This window comes from Myotis nattereri (assembly GCF_964212035.1).
Source record: "Myotis nattereri genome assembly, chromosome: 13".
NCBI classification, from domain to species: Eukaryota; Metazoa; Chordata; class Mammalia; order Chiroptera; family Vespertilionidae; genus Myotis; species Myotis nattereri.
In genome coordinates, this window is record NC_138088.1 from 30,566,338 (window position 1) to 30,588,468 (window position 22,131).

Consider the following 22,131-nt stretch of genomic DNA (forward strand, 5'->3'; position numbering starts at 1 on the left):
ATAGCTAATCTGTAGCATCTATACTATCTAGTGAGATGGATAGGACTGGTGTTCCACTGTTGCCCTTCCATACTCATACACATTCCTTCATATCCAGCACTAGAGATTCCCATAATAATATTAATTTTATAGATAATTATTTAATGATCACTTTATTGGTAAGCAATAAAGTGCTGTAAATCATAAAAAGCATATTTAAACTTCAACTATAACCAGAAAAAGCACATGAATGAATAGTGGAATTATTCATGCTCATAAAGCTACTCACTCACTATTGTGACATGGCCAATAAAGTTGGAAGCAACAGTTTATTCTCTTAGTGGTATCCATTCAATATTCAGACCATGATAATCAGTTGAAAGGAGAAAAATAGCCTAAGCAGCAATAAAATGAAAGGTTTCTTTGTTATAAATGAACATTTTTCTCTTAAGATTTTTCTTCTTGTTGAAATTGTTGTTTATGATGAAATGTTCATCATATACACCATGTAACTCTTTCTAAGAGACTGACCAATGTAAAGTTTCTTCAGAAAGCAAATGATTGAATGTGTTAATAGGTCAATAATATAGGAGAAATAGAGGTATTGGAATAATGAGAAATTAGAATTTTTAAAAAATCCTCATGGAGTACATGTCCGTTAATTTTTAGAGAGAGAGAGAAGAGAGAGAAACATAGATTGGCTGCCTCCCACCAGCTCCCCAACCAGGGGATTAAACAGGAAATCCAGGCATGTGCCCTAACTGGGAATTGAACCCTTGACCTTTTGGTGCAGTAGATGAGCCTCCAACCAAGTGAGCCACACTTGCCAGGGCTTGCTTGCTTATTTATTTATTTATTTACTTACTTACTTACTTACTTACTTATTTATTTATTTATTTATTTATTTATTTAGTTAACGTAAGAGTGGAGTAGATAGCAACGACTCTTGAATCTTTTTTAAAAATATATTTTATTGATTTTTTACAGAGAGGAAGGGAGAGGGATAGAGAGTTAGAAACATCAATGAGAGAGAAACATCGATCAGCTGCCTCCTGCCCACCTCCCACTGGGTATGTACCAGCAACCAAGCTACATGCCCTTGACCAGAATTGAACCTGGGACCTTTCGGTCTGCAGGCTGACGCTCTACCCACTGAGCCAAACTGGTCAGGGCAACTCTTGAGTCTTTTAAGAAAGTAGAAGTATCAGCATTAAAGGACTTTAATTTTATTATAAACAGATACCATAAAGCTTTATTAAAAAAATGATAATTTTAGACTAGAGGCCCAGTGCACAAATTCATCTACCAGTGGGGTCCCTCAGTCTGGCCTGCAGGATTGAGCTGAAACCGGATTGTGAGAGGGCACAGGTCAGGCTGAGGGACCCAACCAGTGCACAATCAGAACCGGGGAGGGACTGTGGGAGGGATCCAGGGTGTGTCTGGCCCATTTCACTCAGTCCCATTGGCCAGACCCTAGCAGCAAGCTAACCTACCAGTCAGAGTGTCTGCCCCCTGGTGGTCATTGTATGTCTTAACAACTGGTTGACTGGTCGACTGTCTGTTCCCTGATGGTCAGTGCACATCATAGTGACTGGTTGACCGGTTGACTGTCTACCCCCTAGTGGTCAGTGCACATCACAGTGAGTGGTTGAGTAGCCTTAGCATATCGTTAGCATATTACGCTTTGATTGGTTGAACGGGCAACTGGAAGACCAGACACTTAGCATATTAGGCTTTTATTAAATAGGATTAGCTGTGCAAAATTGGAAAATGTTTTAGGCTACTTAAGCACATAAATAAAAATAGTTTTTTAACTCTTTAGATATGTAGTAAGTCTTTTAAATTGCAGAATATATTTAAAGTGGATGTAGTTGTGCTATTTTCCATGTCTTTAATAAAATACATTTGCCACTCTTAACCTGTTATTTTGATATTTAGTGTCAGATAATGAAAACAGTGGTTAAAATGGAAATATATTTAAAATTATATTTAAGAAAGATGATAACTTTTATCACTGTTAATGTTTTATTCACTTATTTACTATAGCAGCTTTCTTTTTTCTTTTCAACAAAAGAAACTGAGGAAGTAATAGAATCTGTGAGAAGAGTTCAATTTCATGGGAAGAAAAAAATCATCTGTAACTTGAACACTATCAAAAAGTATATAGTATGGGTTTTCCGTTTTCAGAAAAAATAATATATAGTAGTTTTAGAACTTATCATTGTCTGTTCTTTTTTCTCATACACTAAACCATCAGTAAACTCAGCTGGCTTTACTTTCTAATCATATCTCTTATCCATTCAATTTTTGGCTTTTCCAAGGCTAACATCCTAGACCTAACCATCACCATCTATTGCCTGGACCAGTGGTTCTCAACCTTCCTAATGCTGCGACCCTATAATACAGTTCCTCATGTTGTGGTGACCCCCAATGTTATTGTTACAAATTGAACATAATTAAAGCATAGTGATTAATCACAAAAACAGTATATAATTATATATGTGTTTTCCGATGGTCTTAGGCGACCCCTGTGAAAGGGTCGTTCAACCGCCAAAGGGTTCGCAACCCACAGGTTGAGAACCGCTGTCAGATCTTCCTGCTTGCACTCTTGCTCACCTGCACAATGTGTTCACCATGTATCTCACAATAATCTTTATCAAATGTAAATCCTAATAAATGATTCTTCACATCTCAAATCATAATGGTTTTTAATCTGAGTTTGCTATTTTTTTTTTTCTAGCAATGACTAGAAAGGAAGTATTTTAGTGTTTGTGGTCCACATACAATCTCTGCTACATAAACTTTTTTTATGTTTCACTAAAAAATATTTAAAATGTAAAAAATATATATACTGGTTCATAGGCAATGTAAAAGAAATCCAAGTCTGGACAGTGGTCAAAAGGCCATGTGTGACCACATCCAATTTGGTTACTGCTTTGACACCATCATTCTCTGCCCTCAAGCTGCATCACACTCTCACTGTTCTTTGATCAGACAAACTTACACTTCAATCACAGTTTTGCATTTGATGTTCCCTCTGACTGTAGTGTTCTACCTCTGGATAGTCATGCACTGCCACTTTACTTTCAAGTTTATGCTCATATTTAAGTCCTAAGAATGCCCCTACCTAATACACTGCCTTAAACAGCACCCCTAGTTGTTATTGATTAATGTTCCCTGATTTATTTTTCATCAAAGCTCTTTTTTAAAGTGAACTTTAAAATGCTAACTTTTAGTTAAAATGCAACACAGAGTGAAAAGTATATAAATCAGAAGAGTATAGCTAGGTTGAATTTACCAAAATTGACAAACTCATGTAAACAACATCCAGATCAAGAAACAAAATTTCATAAGCACCCAGGATCTTTCTTGCAGGAAGCTGCTCTAGGCTCAAGCCTGGGGCTGACCTGTGGCAGGGCCACAAAGGGGTACCACCTAGAGGGAGAGCTCTCCTAGCATAATTGAGCCTGAGCTTGTAGCCCTCCCTAATTCCTTCCTAAGTGGCTAATGGGCTGTGGGAGATGCAGCAGGTGTTGCCAAGACAAGAGCATTTGTATACGTGTTAATCTACCCTTGTTTATCTCTGACTATAAAATGGAGCCTCAGGCTTGCCAGCTGGATCTTTTCTGTGTCCTCATCCAGGCATGGGAGATTCACTGAGCCCCAGATGTATTCTCTGTGACTGTGTTCTTTAATCCTTCACTGCCCCTCCTCAGGTTCACCCTTGGCTGTGCTGGCGCGGCACACTTTCTGATGCTCCATTTCAGTCACTACTTTCTATAAGTACCCAGACTCCTGATGTCTAACCCCCAGAATTAGTTTGACCTGTTTTAACAGTATATACATGGAATTATACAATATGAACTCTTTTTCTTCTATTTTTTTTTAGTCAGTATTTGTGAAACTTATATACATTGCTGGGGATAGTCATAGTTTGTTCATTTTCCTTGCTTTATGCTACTCCATTTGTTGTACCAAGTAATTTGACAAAGTCTCAAATGTTCCTAACATCTGATTAATGAAGTACATAAAAAGAGAATATGCATATCGCCTAAATAGTTGTTTCAGTAATTCCTAGTTACATATCTCTGTGTGTCTCTCCTCCATTTTTGGGCTTTATCTTGAAGCTGCTGGAAGCCTCAGTTTGTGGGTGGGGAAGGGTTGGGAATGATCCAGAAATCTGCTTCCACCACTTTAATTTTAGCTGAGGAGAACCACAAGGCTGAGAAGAAGTGACACATCCAAAGTCTCAGCCAGTTAAGGGCATAGCCTGGCATTGCTCACCCACCCTGCCCCAGCACCCACTTCTCAGGGCAGCAGGTGCACTCTGGATCCTAACAGTGGTTACACTGGTTCCAAACCCTGGTAAGGGTGTGCAGATCTAGTATTGCCCTGTTATACTCTAAGGGAAAACTGCTGGAGAATGAGGGTGGAGGCATTCCCCCAGCATTTTCACCCCTCCAGAAACCTGCACTTTGCACCTGGCATCAGGCCCAGGGCGCCCTTGGTCATTGCTATCTGAAAGTGGTGTTCCACCTCATTTGCTTCTAAAGCCAGAAAAAGTTCATTGATCATAGCCGCTCTCTCTATCTGAATTGTGTACAATCTTGCTGAATGATTTCCTAACTTGAGTAAACGCAAGTTCATTTCTACCAATTAAATTTAAATTTCTTTCCTTCCATAGAACCCTCATTTTCCCCTATCTTATCTCCACAGACTTGCTACTGCTGTGCGTTAACATAGTAGTGGTAATGATATAATTTTACATTTACTTAGAAGTTACTATTTATTAGACACTGTTATAAGTGATTGGCATACACCAATTCATTTATTTCTACAACAGCATGAGGTACGATGTTCTTTATAGATCTTTTTTTTGGATAAAGAAAGTAAAACCAGAGGTTCCATAACCTGCCCAAGTTTACAGCTATTTTGTGACAGAGCCAAGATTTATCCCAGATTGTCTCATTTGTGTCATTAATTAATATGATTTGTTGTGTGCATGTGCCTGTATATGTGTGTATTAGTGTGGTGTGTGTGTGTGTGTGTGTGTGTGTGTGTGTGGTGGTAAAAGGTAGGTGTCTTAATAGTAAATAAAAATAATTAGGACTAAATTTCACACCCTAAAGTCAGATTTATTTTTTTGTAGTATTTTTATTTGATTCTTATTGGTGTCATTTGTTTTGCTTTGTCTTCAAATATTGACAAAATAAAATATTGGCCAGGATAGAATTACTAACTTTGCAATATACCTCCTACATATGAACTCAGTATTTCTTTACTAGAAAAACTTGAACCTCAGAGTGCCAAAGATCTTTTGCCAGATTCTTCTATACATTATAATACCCACCTCATCATGCCAAAACTCTGGACCTTCTCTCAATAACAAACAACCTCTGAAAGAAGGACAGTCCTACCAAAGAAAGTGAGGTCATTGTAGACTTAAATCTAGTGAGGGGTGGGAGGTGGATAGTATATTTGTGATAATACTAAAAAATTTTATTATGTCATCTAAAATTTGTAGATTTGATAGGATACTGCTTAAATGCTTATTTAATAAAAAAAAATTCTTTCCTAACAAAAAGACTTTAAATCAATATTCAGCTTCTGAAAATTATAAAATAATTTTAAACTTAATTTTATACAAACTCTCCTTAAATCATACAACATAAAATATCCTATATAATAAAAGCCTAGCAACTGAACAGCAGAATGACCAGAACGACTGGTCGACCAGTCGCTATGACACGCACTGACCACCAGGGGGTATACGCTCCACATAGGAGCTGCCTCCTGGTGGTCAGTGTGCTCCCACAGTGGGAGCGCCACTTGGCTGACCAGGATGAGCAGCACTCCCACAGTGGGAGCAGCCGCTCAGAGGGCGGGTCCACAGTTGCTTGGACTGGGATGAGTGGCACTCCCACAGCGGGCTGATCTCCACAGGCTATGCCTCCCACCAGTGCACAAATCCCGTGCACTGAGCCTCTAATATCATATAGAAATAATTATAATGCCCTGTGTGCAATTATATACAATATAGTACCTGATTGGTGTTAGGGACCTCAAATTTTGCTCTGCTTTTAATGCTTCCAATTTTTTTAATTAAAATATTAGTACTCTCAGATAATTATTTGTCAATAACATAAATGTAGTTCTTAAAAACTAACATGAAAAGAGCTAACATTCAAGGTCCTGTAAACAAGGGCTTGTATGCAGACAGACGCGGTCTGTAGTAATTTTGCTTCAAGATACCAGTTTTGTCCTAATATAAGACCTGCAATTCAGTAGCATTATAAATAGAAAAGAATCATATATTAGTATTTTTTCATAAGAGAGTACAAATTGAACACACAGTTTAAATAGAACTCAGTAAATTACTTTGGAAAACCCATTTGCTTAATAATTATAAGCTAAAGAGTCTGGTGAACTCATTATTGCCAAGTATTAATATCTTAAATACTACAAACATTAATATAAAACACCACTTTGAAACTAAAGATATTAGAATAGAAATTTGTCTTCCTTACAAAATATCTATTTCTATTTTTGTTTTCTCTCTTTTGTTTTCACAACTGTTAGAAACCTTGTCTTATCAGGTTTTTCTGTTTCAAACATTACAGCTGCAAAGACGCTATGATGTAAATGCTTTTTGAAGCCATTCTTTCAAAACAATTTTAAACTTTCAGAATTAAAAACAAAGGCATACAATAATTTAAATATGCTTAATGAAACTCAAAGAATTGTAAATCATAGAATTTCTGACTACTTCCTTTACTCCAGCTTGCTTTTAACGTGTCTTTTTCTTGCTGGTTGAAATGGTATTTTCCTCCAACTTCTATCATCTTCCATACGTCAGGCCTCAGCTTAAATAGCACTTCACAGGCCACTCTGCTTTGCTAAACTATCTGAGCTAAGTCCCAATTCGCAAGCCAAGTCTCTATTTTAGGCCCAGGCATGATGGCTGAAAAGCCAGTTTCCTTCAAATGATTTTTTTCTCTCTATTTTTTCTGAGTGTATTTTCCTCTACTAATTGAATGTGAAAGCATGGGCTCTGTAAATCTCTGAGGGGGACCTAAGAGCATCAGTCGTATTAAGTGACTTCACTCATTTTGGGGTGTGTGGGTGTGGTGGACTGTGTGGTGGGTTGAGGTCTCAGGACATAGGGCCTAAGGATCAGGGGCTCTGTGGCTATTGTGTGGTCTTCCTAGGTATCTGGCCATCAGGTCTGCCATGGTGAAGCCCAGCTATGTTCTGGGACCACTTAGAGAGGTGGGTCCGGGTGCCAGGAAGACCTGTGGCCTGTCTGTTGTGTGGTCTGACTATTGTGGACATTAAATTATTATAAAGCTTTGTAGGGAATTTGGTTCCAGTCTACCAGCTGTGTGGTTCTAGTTGTCATGGAGGATAAAAGTGATTAGTTGCTGCAGACTATTAGTGGTGACAGACCTTCACTGTCATTTGCTGGAGCCCATTGTTTCTGTCGTTCTAGTTTCTGGGTAAGTGGCCATTAGTTCTCTCTTCCTCTCTCTCAGTATTTTGTGAAGCCATCTCATGATTTGTTACAGACTGCTTCACTCTCTGAATCTCCTCAGTGATTCACAGTATTATGTGTATTTATTACATTCTCCCTTAATTTACAGTTATATGTGGGCTGGAGTCAACTGATCTCTTACATTGGCAAACTCTCCCATAACAAGGATTTGTGTCTGTTATTCTTCATATTTTTTTTCACAATTTTGACATACTTTGATAGGCAGTATTTGATTGAAATTGATAGCACTTTTCACATCTAAATTCCAAACCAAAATGTACCTTCTGATAATTAAAATAAGCAAGTATCAATTTTAAAATAGATTTTATGTCACGGTACTCAAGAAGAGTTATGCAATAACATATTATTAGTGAGGATTTGAGGATATGATTATATTTTTGTAACAAAGATAAAACTATTTGTAAAATTGGATGTTTTGATTTCCATGATGTGTTGACAAACTACAGTACAATATGTGAAATAGAAAGTTCTGAATATAATAATTCATAATTGCATCTCTTAACACATCAAAATAATTTTATAGGGATGAAAATATTTGGTATAAATTTTCTTAATATAAAAATAAATAGAAATCAATATCTAATTTCTGTACTAAAGAATTAGTTTTGAAGGAAGAAAAGTAAATGGAAATGAAAAAGATAGGTTTTTGGTGATAGTCATTTATCATCTATGTCAAATGCTATAAGACGCAAGAACAGGGGAGGCAGATTTTTGCCTTTACCATTTTAGGGTGTTTTCATCTGCGCCTGAGAGTTAAAATGACAGCAGACAGATTAACAGGAGTAACACACATATTTATATAAATTTTACATGACATAGTGGTCCTTATAAGGAAATGACGCCCCAAAGAAATGGAGACACCTACATGCTTTTACGGTAGATTGAACAAAGAGAGACAAGTGTGGAAAAGTAACTATGAGAGGAGGGTAATAGGAGAACAGATACTTTTAACAAGGTCACCTTTATGGCATTGTCTTGGTCTCATCTTTTGTGACCAGAAATATGATTTAGGAACTTAACTTTTGTTTATATGCATTACCCTCGTGGTAAAATTGGTTTTGTTATGCATTTCACTTAAAAGCACAGTTTCCAAGTACCTACCTGAGATTATGTAGGACTTACTCTAGATAAAAGCAATGAATAGATTGACAAAATTGACAGTTTTAAGAAGAGCAAGCTCATTAAAACCTTCAACTCTATAAGTATTTAAAATATCCAAATTAAAAATGCCATAATAGTTTTGCTAAGAGATCATCTGAGGCATATTAATAATTTTGAGAGTCTGTTTGAGCATTTATTAATTCAAAGCTGGAAGTGCCCCAACCAGAGATGGTCAGGAGTGCTACACCATCAGGAGCTCAGGGAAAATATTTATAGAGAAAAGACATACAACAAAGCCAGGAAAGTATTGCTTGGGTATAGCTTAGAGCCCAATGGCTGTTTATGATTGGTTGCTCTTAGCCTTTGATTTTGTAAATTTAAGGTGTTTACAGGCATATATTTTTGTTGTCTTCCTTACATAGGCCATCAGAACCTTAGAGCCACTTCAGCGAATGGCCTTCTTGTAAAATTGATTTAACAGCTTTCAGCATTTGAATATAACTATAATTTCCTGTGAGGTGGGATAAATCTGGAAAGGTGGAAGAAAAATACATGGCATGTAAATTTTTACAGTCTTTTAAGAAAGGTATTTATATGCTCACCCTTCACCCATATCCCTTCACATTACCTAGAGACTCGATTCCTGTTTTGTCATCTTCCCCTCATAACAATGTAGTTCACTAAGGACTCCTGTGCTTTGACAACTTAACTACAGAGCTTTTTAAAAAAAATTTAAATTCTTTATTGATTAAAGTATTACATAAGTCTCCTTTTCCCCCATTGACCTCTCCCTGGCTGCTCCCACCCCCAGCACATGCCCGTGTCCATTGGTTATGCTCATATGCATGCATATGGTTGATCCCTTAACCCCTCACCCCCCGCCTTCCCTCACAAGTTGGACAGTCTATTCAATACTTTTATGACTCTGGTTCTATTTTTGTTCATCAGTTTATGTTGCTCATTATATGCCATAAATGAGTGAGATCATGTGATATTTATCTTTCTCTAACTGGCTTATTTCGCTTAGCATAATGCTCTCCAGGTCCATCCATGCTGTTGCAAACGGTAAGAATTCCTTCTTTTTTACAGCAGCATAGTATTCCATTGTGTAGATGCACCACAGTTTTCTAATCCACTCATCTGCTGATGGGCACTTAGGCTGTTTCCAAATCTTAGCTATTGTAAATTGTGCTGCTATGAACATAGGGGTGCATGTATACTTTCTGATTGGTGTTTCTGTTTTCTTGGGATATATTCTTAGAAGAAGGATTACTGGGTCAAATGTAAGTTCCATTTTTAATTTTTTGAGGAAACACCATACTGTTTTTCACAGTGTCTTCACCAGATGCAAATCAAAACAGCAATGCAGTACCATCTCACACCTGTTAGAATGACTGTCATCAACAAATCAACAAACGACAAGTGCTGGAGAGGATGTGGAGAAAAAGGAACCCTCTTGCACTGCTGGTGGGAATACAGACTGGTGCAGCCACTGTGGAATACAGAGCTTTAATGGGCCATTGGAGGCAAAGAAAAACATTAAAAATGTAGGCAGAAATTCTACAGTGTTTATTTATTACCAATTACAAAGCATACTCAGAATCTACAGAATCTTTCTCCAGCTCTTGTCAAATGTATTTAAATGGCTGATTGGATGGGAAAGTGTGAACTGGAATCCGAATGAAAGCAATCAGCTTCTGGTCTCTGCATTTTACAAAGCTGGCTGTTGCTTAAATTTGTAGATCTTTATATTTCAAAGGCTTTTTTGTAGATCTTTTTTGTAGATCTTTATATTTCAAAGGCTTTTAGAATTTGTGAAGCTGTTTGCAACTTACAGAAGAACAATGCCTTTTTCTAATAAAAACTTTCTCAAGGACTATTTAAAAGAAAAACATCTTTTAACTGTACATATATTTAAATCCTGCCTTTGTTTTAATGTACATAGTGCTTTATCTTTGCATTTTTGCACGCTTAAATTTTTGTTACATTATAATGTCATAAATATTCTATAAAATGCAATTTAAAAAATGGTGTGTTCTGTGTGCACTATCTAAGCAGGGAAAAGTAATGACAAGATGCATACTCTTGAACTATGCTGAAAATGATTTCATGGAGTTACTGTAGCATGCTGGGTAGTAGAAGGCCTTTTAGATTTCAAACTGGTATTATAATGATTTATAATATCCAAGTGCTCTGAAGTGGCCATTCATTGAACATTTTGTTATGCAAAATAGTCACTAAGCTTTTTGCAAAGTCATATTAATCACTTTGGTCACAAATAAAACCCTGTTCTCTTAGTGGCTTTCTCTAGGATTTCATGGCAGTCTTTTCCTAAGCTAACACTGCTTTAAAAAAAAAAATCAAAGACCTTGCCTTCATTTGAACATTTTCATTCTCTTATCATGAAAGAAAAAAAGTTGTAGTATTTTGACTAGATGAGAACTTAGGTTTAAGCAATGCTATTAATAAATAATAAGGTCTTATAATTCCCATTAATTAAAAAGCATATTTTTGTTAATTTACTAATATGTACAGGTGATTTTTTCTGAAATGTAAATTTATTCTGATTGATAATACACATATATATTTATGTCACTAAAAATCAAGTTCTTAGGGTTTTTAAGGAAAACCAATGCAATGTTTTTAGTCTTTTGAGAATCTCTAGATTTTTTAAGAAGGTAAGTAGTCATAAAATTTATTCCACAGAAACCAGGAAAATTTTATTTTATTATTTCTAAAGGGTTAAATTAAGTGTAATATTTAAGATTGTTCTGAAATTTAAATGGCTTTTATCTCTTAGATTCAAGAAGGTCTTTTCTATGTCTGAGTTCTTATTTCATTTTTCCCTGTTTGGTTAAATGTACTGCAGATGTGACAGTTGTGCCACACAATCACCACTACTCAGCCCTTCCACATCTTGAACAGCATTCTTTCCCAGATGAGTAATCAAATCCTTATTCACATAAAAATCCCCCAAAACTCCAGTCTCCTCCATTGTATCACTCTGTTTTATCAGTTCATGGCTTAAACTATGTTAAGATTTTATGAAACGGAATGAAGTTGTTAGGGTGATGGTAAGAAAAATGAAACAAACAACAACATATGACTTATTAGAAATTTGAGAACACATCTTGAACCTAGAAACGGGTGAAAAATGTAAGATGGAGAAATAGTAAATTTTAACTTTGAGATATAGTGTGTGGAATGCATCATTTTCTTGGCATAAGCTAGAGATAGAATTGTCGTTTACAGAAAAAGGGAGAACTATGAAGAAGGGATTTGGAGGAAGAAGGGAGAATGAGGAGCTTGGCACTGGCTATGTTAATTTTAAAATGACTATAGACATTCAAGTAAAATCAAAACCAAAAATCTAGAGAAATGTGACTGAAGATGTCAGTTTTGGTGATACTTGATTCCATAAGACTAGATATAAAATATCTAGAAAATTGCTATGTGAAGAAAGCATAAGAGACTTAGTGTCAGAGCCCTGGGACCTCCATCATGTAGTGGGAGAGAAATGAGAAGGAGCCAGCAAAGAAGCAGACACATGTAGGAGAGAAATCCAGAGGTGTGGTATCTTGGAACCCAAACAATAAAACATCCTAAGTAAGAGAGAAAAATCACCTACACTTTCTACCAGTGGAATTGTATGATTTTTACTAGAGGCCTGGTACACGAAATTCATGTGCAGGATGGTCCCTAGGCCTGGCCTGTGATCAGAGCCATCTTCCCTGGCTGCCTGCAGGAAGCCCTGCTGCCTGCCGCCACCCACCCCTGATCCCCATTCACCTATCAGGTGATTGAAGCCTGACAGCCAAGCAAAGGGACTGAGAGGTTGTCCGTTCCAAACTGCTTGCTGGGCCCACCCCCTGCTGCGGGTTGCACTCTGTGTGTAGGGCAACTGGCAGGGAAGGGGCCTTGGCCTGGCTCTACCCACATTCCCAGCCACCCACCCTCGGTTCCCCACTCGTCACCAGCTGGCTGGGGGGAGGGACTGAGAGGTCAGTAGTTCCGCCAGCTCACTTGGGCCTGCCCCCGTCCCCCCCGCCCCCACCATCCACCCTGATTTCCTATTCGCCATCAGGTGATCAGAGCCTGACAGCCGGGGGATAGGACTGAGAGGTCGGCTGTTTCCGCCCACTCGCCAGCCCTGCCCCCCGCCACCACCCACCCCGGTTCCCCATTCGCTATTGTGCAATTGGAGCCTGCTGGCTGGGGGGAGGGACTGAGAAGTGGGCAGTGTGCCTCATAGTGCCTGGTCGAGCAGTCGTTCTGGTTGTTCTGCTGTTAGGATCAATTTGCATATTATCCTTTTATTATATAGGATAGAGACTTGGTGCATGGGTGGGGGCCAGCTGGCCTGCCCTGATGGGGACCTCGAATGTAGGTCGGGGGGGTTCCAGCTGGGGGCAGGGCTGGCTGGGGCAAAGGGCTGTGGGGAGTTTGTAGGCTGGCCACACCCCCGATTGGGGTGGGAATCCCCACTGGGGGGGGGGGGGCAAGGCCATCTGGGGCCAGGGGCCAGGGTGGTTTGCCAGCCAGCCCCACCCCAGATCGGGGTGTGGGGCCCTGCTGAGGGGCGGGGCCATCCAGAGCAGTGGACCGCAGTTGTTCTGGTCATTCTGCCTTTTCTGTCGCTGAGCTATTATTATATAGGATTTCTTAGTATGCAGTGCTCTCTCCCCCCAATTATTTTTAAAATCTTTCACTCAAGTGGGTGATAGTTGGTGATGGTGGTATTATATTCTCTCTAGCTATTTTCCCGACCTTATAAAAAATATTTACACTAGATATAAAAGTTTTGTCACATTGTAAAAAACAAATAATCTTCTATTGTTTTTTCTCAGTGTGATTGCTCCCTGTCAATCCTCTCTCCCTCATTTTCTCCCTCCCTCCCTTCCTACTTTTCTTCTTCCTTTGTTCTTTAATTAGAGTTTAATTAATAAACTCTAAACAACTGTCCAATTAGACTTTTGTCCACTTTCATGTCAACTAATGGTTGATAAAACTTTTTTAGCAAAGTAAATATATTATTTAAATTGTTACCTTCCTTACTCTTCAAAATTTTTAGTGTTCAGGTACTTATTTGTGCATGGGTGGGTTCCCTCTACCTGGCCACCAATCAGGGCTGGCTGGGCCGGGGGAGGGAACATGGAAGTTATGCATGAGGTTGGCTTTGGGAGCTCCCTGACCACCAGCGGGAAGCTCCTGCATTGAGTATCTGCCCCCTGATGGTCAGTTTGCATCATAGCGACTGGTCATTGGGTCATTCTGTCGCTTAGGCTTTTATATATATATACTAGATGGCTGTTACACGAAAAGATTCATGCTATAGGCCTTCCCTTCCCCTGGCTGCCAGCACCGGTTTTCCTCCAGCACCCAAGACCCAGGACTTCGCTCCGGCTGGAGCTGCCTTCAGTCTTCACTGCTCCAGCCGAAGCCGCCTTCAAGCCTTCGCTGCTCCGGCCGGAGCCACTTTCAGTCTTCGCTCTGCTGCTTCGCGCCTATGTATGCAAATTCACTGCCACCTTTGTTGGTGGTTAATTTGCATATCTTGCTGATTAGCCAATGGGGGTGTAGTGAAGGTATGGTCAATTACCATTTTTGTCTATTATTAGATAGGATAGATTGTATGCAATATTGGGAAAGTCCAGAGAAGTCAGAAAATCATGGGTGTAGTCTTGGTACTACAGGAACCTTAAAGGGAGTACTGTTGAAATTATTGATACAGAAAAACATGTTTTTTTAAATTAATATTCACAATAACTGAAATAACCTAGGAACTGGTACTAACTTAACATGTCACTTTTTACCCTACCTCTTAATTGTTGAAATATATAAACTATTTACTTAAATCTTACACTGTAGACATAAATTCTGTTTTATATTTCCCCAAATCTAGGGTTGGTGATGTGTTAAAAAAAAAAAGTATAATTTTCAATAATTATTTGGTCTTTGGAACTATAATTATAAAGTATATTCACAATCATATAAAATTAAGTTTTCTACAGAATTATAATTAGCTGAAATTATACAAACTTCTGTTTCATGCATCCCTGCCTCCTCACATTGGAGGCATTAAACACTTTGAGTTTATTTGCAAAGCTTCTACAGTGTCTGCTATATGTTATAACACATATAGTAATAATGGTGAGTAACCCCACTGTATTACCAGATAGAACCAAAGTACAGGGCAGAATGGTTTGTTTAGAATGGGACTCACTGCAGATTCATCATTTTTCAGGAATATAAAGAACTCCTAAGTTCTGTTTTTGAAGCTATACTCAGAACCCATGTATAGTCAAGAAGTCACTATATAATTATCTTCTTACTTATTATGGTTATTTTGAATACATAATTGAGAAAAATCAACTTTATCCAGCCTATAATATCCTTTTGTAGCTGTTATTACAGTATGTTAAGAAATTTTTCTATACCAAGAGTTTTCAAATGTGTTCCTTGGAGTTGTGCAAAAATGTCTCAGATGGTACCAGGGGGCTAGAGAGGGCTTAATAGATAGTACAAATTTTGAAGATCCTACCTTACTCCATCAATAATTTGCCGGGAACTGTTCAGCTGATATGTTTTATATACAGATGTTAAGTTTACATGTTATTGTGAAAAAAAATAGAGGAATATAAGCTTACTTTTTAAAAAAATTTAGAAAACTGTCCTTTCTTTTTTCTTAAAGTTATATATTTCCTAAACTCCAAAGAGTTATAACATTTACTTTTATACATATTTTGATTTTTACTTTGTGTGTATACATATATATGTATATATATACCTATATATATATATATATATATATATATATATATATACACACACAAATTTTCAAAATTGAATTGTGTGTTCTAGATTTTTATAATTATCTCTTTTCTCATGATACTGTTTACTTGCTGCTATTTGATATAGATAATTTTAGAAATACTATTTTAAAATCTTATATAATAAAAGGCTAATATGCAAATTGTCCCCTCTACCAGGAGTTCGACTGGTAGTTTGACCAGGGGGTGGGGCTGGCCTGCCAACCTCCCATGTCCCCTCCCTCTGACTGGACTGTCCTTATCAGATGCGATCGTGTCCGGCCATCCAGACCCCACCCATGCACGGATTCGTGCACCAGGCCTTTAGTGTTTGTATATTTATCTCCATTTATTCAGTAGTTCACAGGCAAGGTTTGGTTGTGAGAAGCAAATAATTATTTTTTTTCATAAATTAAGTGCATCTGTCAACCTCATATATTCTCCAGAGATTCAGGGGAACCTGTTTATGCATTTAAAAGAAACTATAGCTATTTTCCTCTATTTCTGAACCTTTTTCTTGATATGTATATACTTTGTGCAGTACTATGTACAAAACTAAGAGCTTTGAATAATTCAGATAAGTTCTTTAACATTAAGGAAGAACTTATTAGCAATAAGTAGGAATATCAGCAATACCAAAAATGTGTTAAGATTTTACATTAAATTATCTTAATATTATCCATTTCTCATATGAAAAAGCACAGATATGAAATTTGTGAACCTAAGGAAATAATGGTATGGTATAATATTCTGAGTGCTAAAATTGTGTTGACTCAAAAGTAACCTTTAGTCTGTATAATTGTTCTTAATTCCCTTGTATTTATTTACCATATATAAAACACCACATTTTAAAAGTGTCATTGAGGGAGAATTCATACCAAACTTCTTAGGACTCTGGTCAAATGGCATAAAAACGTTTCAGGTGGAAGCGTTCTTTGTTTCCTAAGTAAAGAATTAAGCCGGATCAACTGACTTAATTTATATTAAGCATATTTATATGCAAGCATATAGGCCTAACCAATGGACACGGACAACAGGGGGGTGAGGGTATGAGTGGGGGGGGGGGGTAATGTGGGGATAAGGACACACATGTAATAACTTAATAAAGAGATTAAAAAAAGAATTAAGCTGGAGAATGTATGAGAGTAAGCATTCTGAGAGTTAAGTGTTAAATCAGAACTGGGATGCTTCCAAAACTTACATTGATGAATACAAGATTTACTTTTCAGAATTTGCGATAATTCATCACAAGCATTAGTATAACCTGTAAGAAAATGAATTGTTCTTATGTCCTGTACTTTAATAAAGTCTTTGCTTTTGATGTGGCATTGAATCAATATCTCTATTATATAGGAAAATGGAAATGGCATTCACTAGAAACAGTTGAAGTTGCCAGAACCAGTAATTGACAGTGGGACAAGACACAAGGGTGAGTAGTAGTTACATTTTTCTTAAAATTATATTCTTTATAGTTTGCTTTCTCCTTTGAGGATCTGTATTTTACATTCAGTTCATTAACTGTGTATAGAGTTTAACTTCAAGGTATTGCTCAACTGCTTTATGCAGGTATATGTATTCTGATTCACATAAGCAGAAAGAAAGAAAATAGTTAATTGCAGAGTTTATAAAAGTTTCTTCTTAGGGAAGTGCAGTACCAGTATTTTCTCCTTTAGTACATTTAACACAAGCAAACCTTCTACCCAGTTTAGATTTATTATTCTTCATTGACTATCTCCTTTTCATGGAAGACATTCTGGCAGTAAAGAAGTAGACACATTGCATCCATCATCATGTGTCAAAGGGCTGTCAGGTCGAAGGCTCTTTTTGAACTTTGCTGTTTCAGAACACTGTAGCCAAGTATTCTAAGCAGAAGTTTGACATTTTCAGAATGAAAATCAATTTTCTTTTATGTGTCACTGAAGTGTGGCTTATGCTTTGATTGCCGAAGAAATGGTTTTTGGAAGTTTAGAGTAACAAAATAGAAATTAAGATCAAATTTGACTAATAATATCTTCAAGGATAGATATATTTGAGTGGCCTGATAATGTTTTAAATCCATTGAAGTAGAATCAGAAATAGGAACTTCTGGAACAGGCATAGAAATAGACAGTGTCTTCCAAATTGAGATAGAAGACAGTGAAATTTATATTTATACGTGGAACATGATATTTCAGAAAAATAAATGCTTCTAAAGAATAAATACATAGTTATGATCTGCAACTTATAAAAAAAATATTGTGTGCATACTTATGCCTACTCTCACTCCCAGATAAATGTAGCCTCCACAAAGGTAAAGAACCTGTCTCTTTTGTTCACCATCAACTTTACAGCATCTAACATAATGCTATGGCATAGGAGGCACTCCACAATTATTTGCTACCTCCATACTGTAAAATATTAAAAATAACAATATTTTTAGAATGCTATATTTTTACTATGTTACTATAAATGTGACAAAAAATTTTGTTGAAAATTTATAGAATTTTGAAAATCAGTTGAAATGATTTTCTCTTGTCAGTAATTACAATTTCATTTTTAAAAAATTTGCTCAATTTTAAAAGTGCTATAGTTTTTTAAATATATGGTACATAACATATGTCTATGTTGTGTAGATATAAATGCACGTGAGGTCTTATATTTCCATCCATAGCTTTATTCTGCATATATGCACTCATAATTTTCTATGGAACAATATATTCCATATAATAAATTTTTCTTGCAAAAGAACATGTGATTTAAAAAATCAAAATGTTATCTTGCTGATGAGCACATTGAAACATGAAAATGATCATTGTGAAAAGACTAATTTCATGTTCAAAACTTTCTATTTAAAGGTCAAAGTAAATTTCAATTAGCTTTACCTCTTAGACCATTCAAAGAAAATATAGTGTAACCATCTTATTATTGAAGTCTTGTTAACATGTTATTAACATATTGATTCACCTAATTGCATATGTGTGTATGTATGTGTGGGTAGGTGGATAGATAGATAGATAGATAGATAGATGATAGGTAGATAGATAATTCTAAAGCAGTGTCAAAGTTTCCAGCACAAATGCTCTCATATCCAAAAATTATTTGTTCTCTTTCATCATAATAAATTCTTTGAAGGTGAAAATAAGTATTCTTCATATGTACCCACTCCACTCCACTTGTATTGTAGGTGTGTGTTCAAATGTTGACTAATAAAAATTAGGCTATTATTACTGTGTTTCATGAGAGGTGAAAAAATATCTTTAAACAGTATAATACATATTTTAAGAGTCTTATGCTAAGTGAAATATGACAATCAAATAAAGAAAAGTATCACATGATCTTATGCATATGTGGAATTTAATGAACAGAGTAAACTGATGAACAAAATAGACCCAGAGATATGGAAATATGGAACAAACTGATTAATCTCAGAAGGCAGTGGGGTGGGGAGTGGTGGGCTAGAAGAGATTACCCAAAGAATTTATAAGCATATATGCATAACCCATGGGCACAGACAATAGTGTGGTGAAGTCCTAGGGCGGGGCTGCGGGTGGAGGGGATCAATGGAGGGCAAAATGGACATATATAATACTTTCAACAATAAAGATAAATAATAAAAAAGACACATTTTAGTTTCCCCTTTTTGAGATTTTAGGATAATTCTTTTTTTGTTTTGGTCCTGACTTTAGTATACAGAAAATCTTTCTCTCTTTGAGCAATCTGTATACCCTTAGTACTATTATGTAACAAATTAGTAAGAACACAATCAAGTTGGAAAAGGCTTATATGTAAATTTGCAGAAAAATCCTTAATGTATATTTCAACTACCTGTTTTCTAAAATGTTGTCTTCCATATGCTCTGATTTCATTACTTAATTTGTTTTATCCTAAAGCATCTTGTATATCTTATTTAACTATTTCAAATCATTTTTGTTATTAAGTGTTATATTAAATAAATACATTTACCATGTAAATTATTCAGAGCAATATTTACATGTATGGGTATTGTTTGTTTTGTCAATCACACTAATAAGACAAGGAAGGGAAATATTGATGAAAGAGAATATTTTAAAAGCCAGTGATGAGAGTACTCTCAGTTTATTAATACCATTACCAAACTAGGGGGATAAAGTTTCGTGAGTATGTTAGCATATTCAGTCTGGGCTTGTCAGAGATTTTGCTCTCTTAAAAGCTTATTTTGGATAACATCAAACAGAGAAACTGAGGTTCAAACTAGCACCTGACTCCAAAGCCAAAAGAGTTTTTACTGTACAGTGCTGTCTCTCCTTTGATGATAGAAAGGCTCTGGGCGAGGCTTTGAATAAATGAGTTGGATGATTGCTGAATCTGAGGTGAATCTTGATATAGTGAATTTACTTTTTTGAGATCATCTTAGCCTGACACATACATGTGTCACTTTAGCTACAATTATTTTTATATCTACTAATGGCTTAAATAGAGACAGTAACTCATTAACTTGTGTACAGTTCTAAGTCAGGGAAAATAATGCATTTTGATTTAGCACCTTTGTATATCATCAACATGTTTGCTCAAACTGAAGAAACATACTTTGTTTAAAGGGGCATAAGTGAGACAAACTGTTTTCTATGGGCATATTGAGGTTGAAGGAAGCAATAGTTTAAGAACTATAAGACGATATAGAAAGTAGTATTACATCTAACAGGGTCTATAATTGTATAATCAATCACATTAATGTACCTAAAGCCTGGTATCTCTGGCTCCCTTTAGATGAGATAAGACAATTTTATTTTTTTTATAATGTAGTTATTTTTATTGCTCCTGATAATGTTATAGAACCACATTTTTACCTATTTTCATGTTCTGTCTAGTGTTGTTTTTCTTTACTTATTTTTATTATTTTTATTTTTCCTCCATCTTATTTTTTTTCTTTATTGATTGAGGTATTACATATGTGTCCTTATCCCAGGATTGCTCCACCACCACCCCCCGCACTCATGCCCTCACCCCTCTGGTGTCTGTGTCCATTGGTTATGCTTATATGCATGCATACAAGTCCTTTGGTTGATTTCTCCCCCTTACCCCCACCCTGCCCTACCTTCCCTCTGAGGTTTGATGGTCTCATCAATGCTTCTCTGTCTCTGGATCTATTTTTGTTCATCAGTTTATATTGTTGATTTTATTCCACAAATGAGTTAGATCATGTGATATTTGTCTTTCTCTGACTGACTTATTTCACTTAGCATAATGCTCTCCAGTTCCATCCATGCTGTTGCAAATGGTAAGAATTCCTTCTTTTTTACAGCAGCGTGGTATTCCATTGTGTAGATGTACCACAGTTTTCTAATCCATTCATCTACTGATGGGCACTTAGGCTGTTTCCAAATCTTAGCTGTGAGATAAAACAATTTTAAATCCAAGATCAAAGTTTCTTCCTTCAAGTCCATTTGTGGCTTTTTGGATGTTAATGACCCACTTCACTCTGATAATTACCACCTAAATTGTTTATAATACTAGGTATGCTATAACCTTTACACCAAGGAAGCTTAAGTGGTCCTTTATTCACGGGCCAGGGACTTTTGCTAAGTGGTTCAATTGTATCAGACAAAAATCACGAGTATAGTAAGTGAATTCACAGAGAGTTAAATATTATCAGATGAGGGCAATATTTTAAAAGAAAAATTGCAGTTCAGTTAATTTTTTTTTTCTTGCACTTTTCTTAAGCAACATTTACCAAACTGGTAATCCTCAAATCACTGGGCCTAAATATAATCCCTTAAAAATATTCCTATGGTCAAAAAAATTGGGGGGAGGGGCAGGAAATGATATGAAAATCAGTAATAATAGGAATGTATGTAATACATAATAGGACTCATAGGCTCAGGGAGGTCCTGACTTAAAGGACACTTAAAAATTTTATTTCTCTAACTTATTTGACTTGCAAATTACTATTTCATTTAACTTTCCCAGTAACAAGATTTTGTAAACTTTTTTTCTATAAGGGGGCAAATGGTAGATATTTGAGGCTTTCTGGGTTGTCTGAGCTTTGTGGTAACTACTCACCCTACCTTTAGTACCAAAGCGGCCTGGCCTTTGATCCTACATAAATAAATGAGTGTGGCTATATGCCAATAAAACTTTGCCAAAACAGCCAGTGGCCTAATAACCCTGCTAGTGACATACAGAGGGGCTTTGGAAATCCATTTCTGAGATGCTTCTTTATTCATAAAGACCAAACACTCTTCAAGTTAAGTTTTAAGGTCATAAACCCATCCTCTTTTCTGATCATCATTTTTGACAAGAATGGAACATAAGGAAGGGCATGATGAAGGGAACCATGTTTTATAGAGAAATCAACTCTATTAATGTTGGTTCTTGAGGCTGTCACACCAACATCAGTAGACTCCGGTCTAGGAACTCAATGAGCTTTATGGTCTAGTGGGAGAGATGGTGATAATTTTGCAGGGACAAGGAATGGAATTAGTACACAAAAGTATGATAAAATGTATAATATTAATATCACATGAGCAGTAAAATTTTCCAATGAGATGAAAAGAAAAAGTATTTTTATTGCTGGCATCATATAAGAGATATTGTTGCAGATAAGATGATACCTACACTTCAACAGGCTGTGATACAGAATAGAGGATAAACAGGAAGCTCTCTTGGTAGGTGGAAGATCATGAATGAGGGAAAGGCCAAGGCCATGGGGAATATATGTTCCTTTTTATAGCA

At 36.5% G+C, this 22,131-nt stretch overlaps 1 protein-coding gene across 1 annotated transcript in view; it reads left to right on the plus strand.

The window, feature by feature from the left end:
- PCDH15 (protocadherin related 15) overlaps positions 1-22,131 on the plus strand; it is a 1,196,276-nt gene that overhangs the window by 292,189 nt on the left and 881,956 nt on the right. Inside the window, exon 4 of the mRNA XM_081104785.1 lies at positions 16,795-16,870. The gene's annotated coding sequence lies outside the window, so the exon portion shown is untranslated. The remainder of the gene's footprint in view (positions 1-16,794; positions 16,871-22,131) is intronic.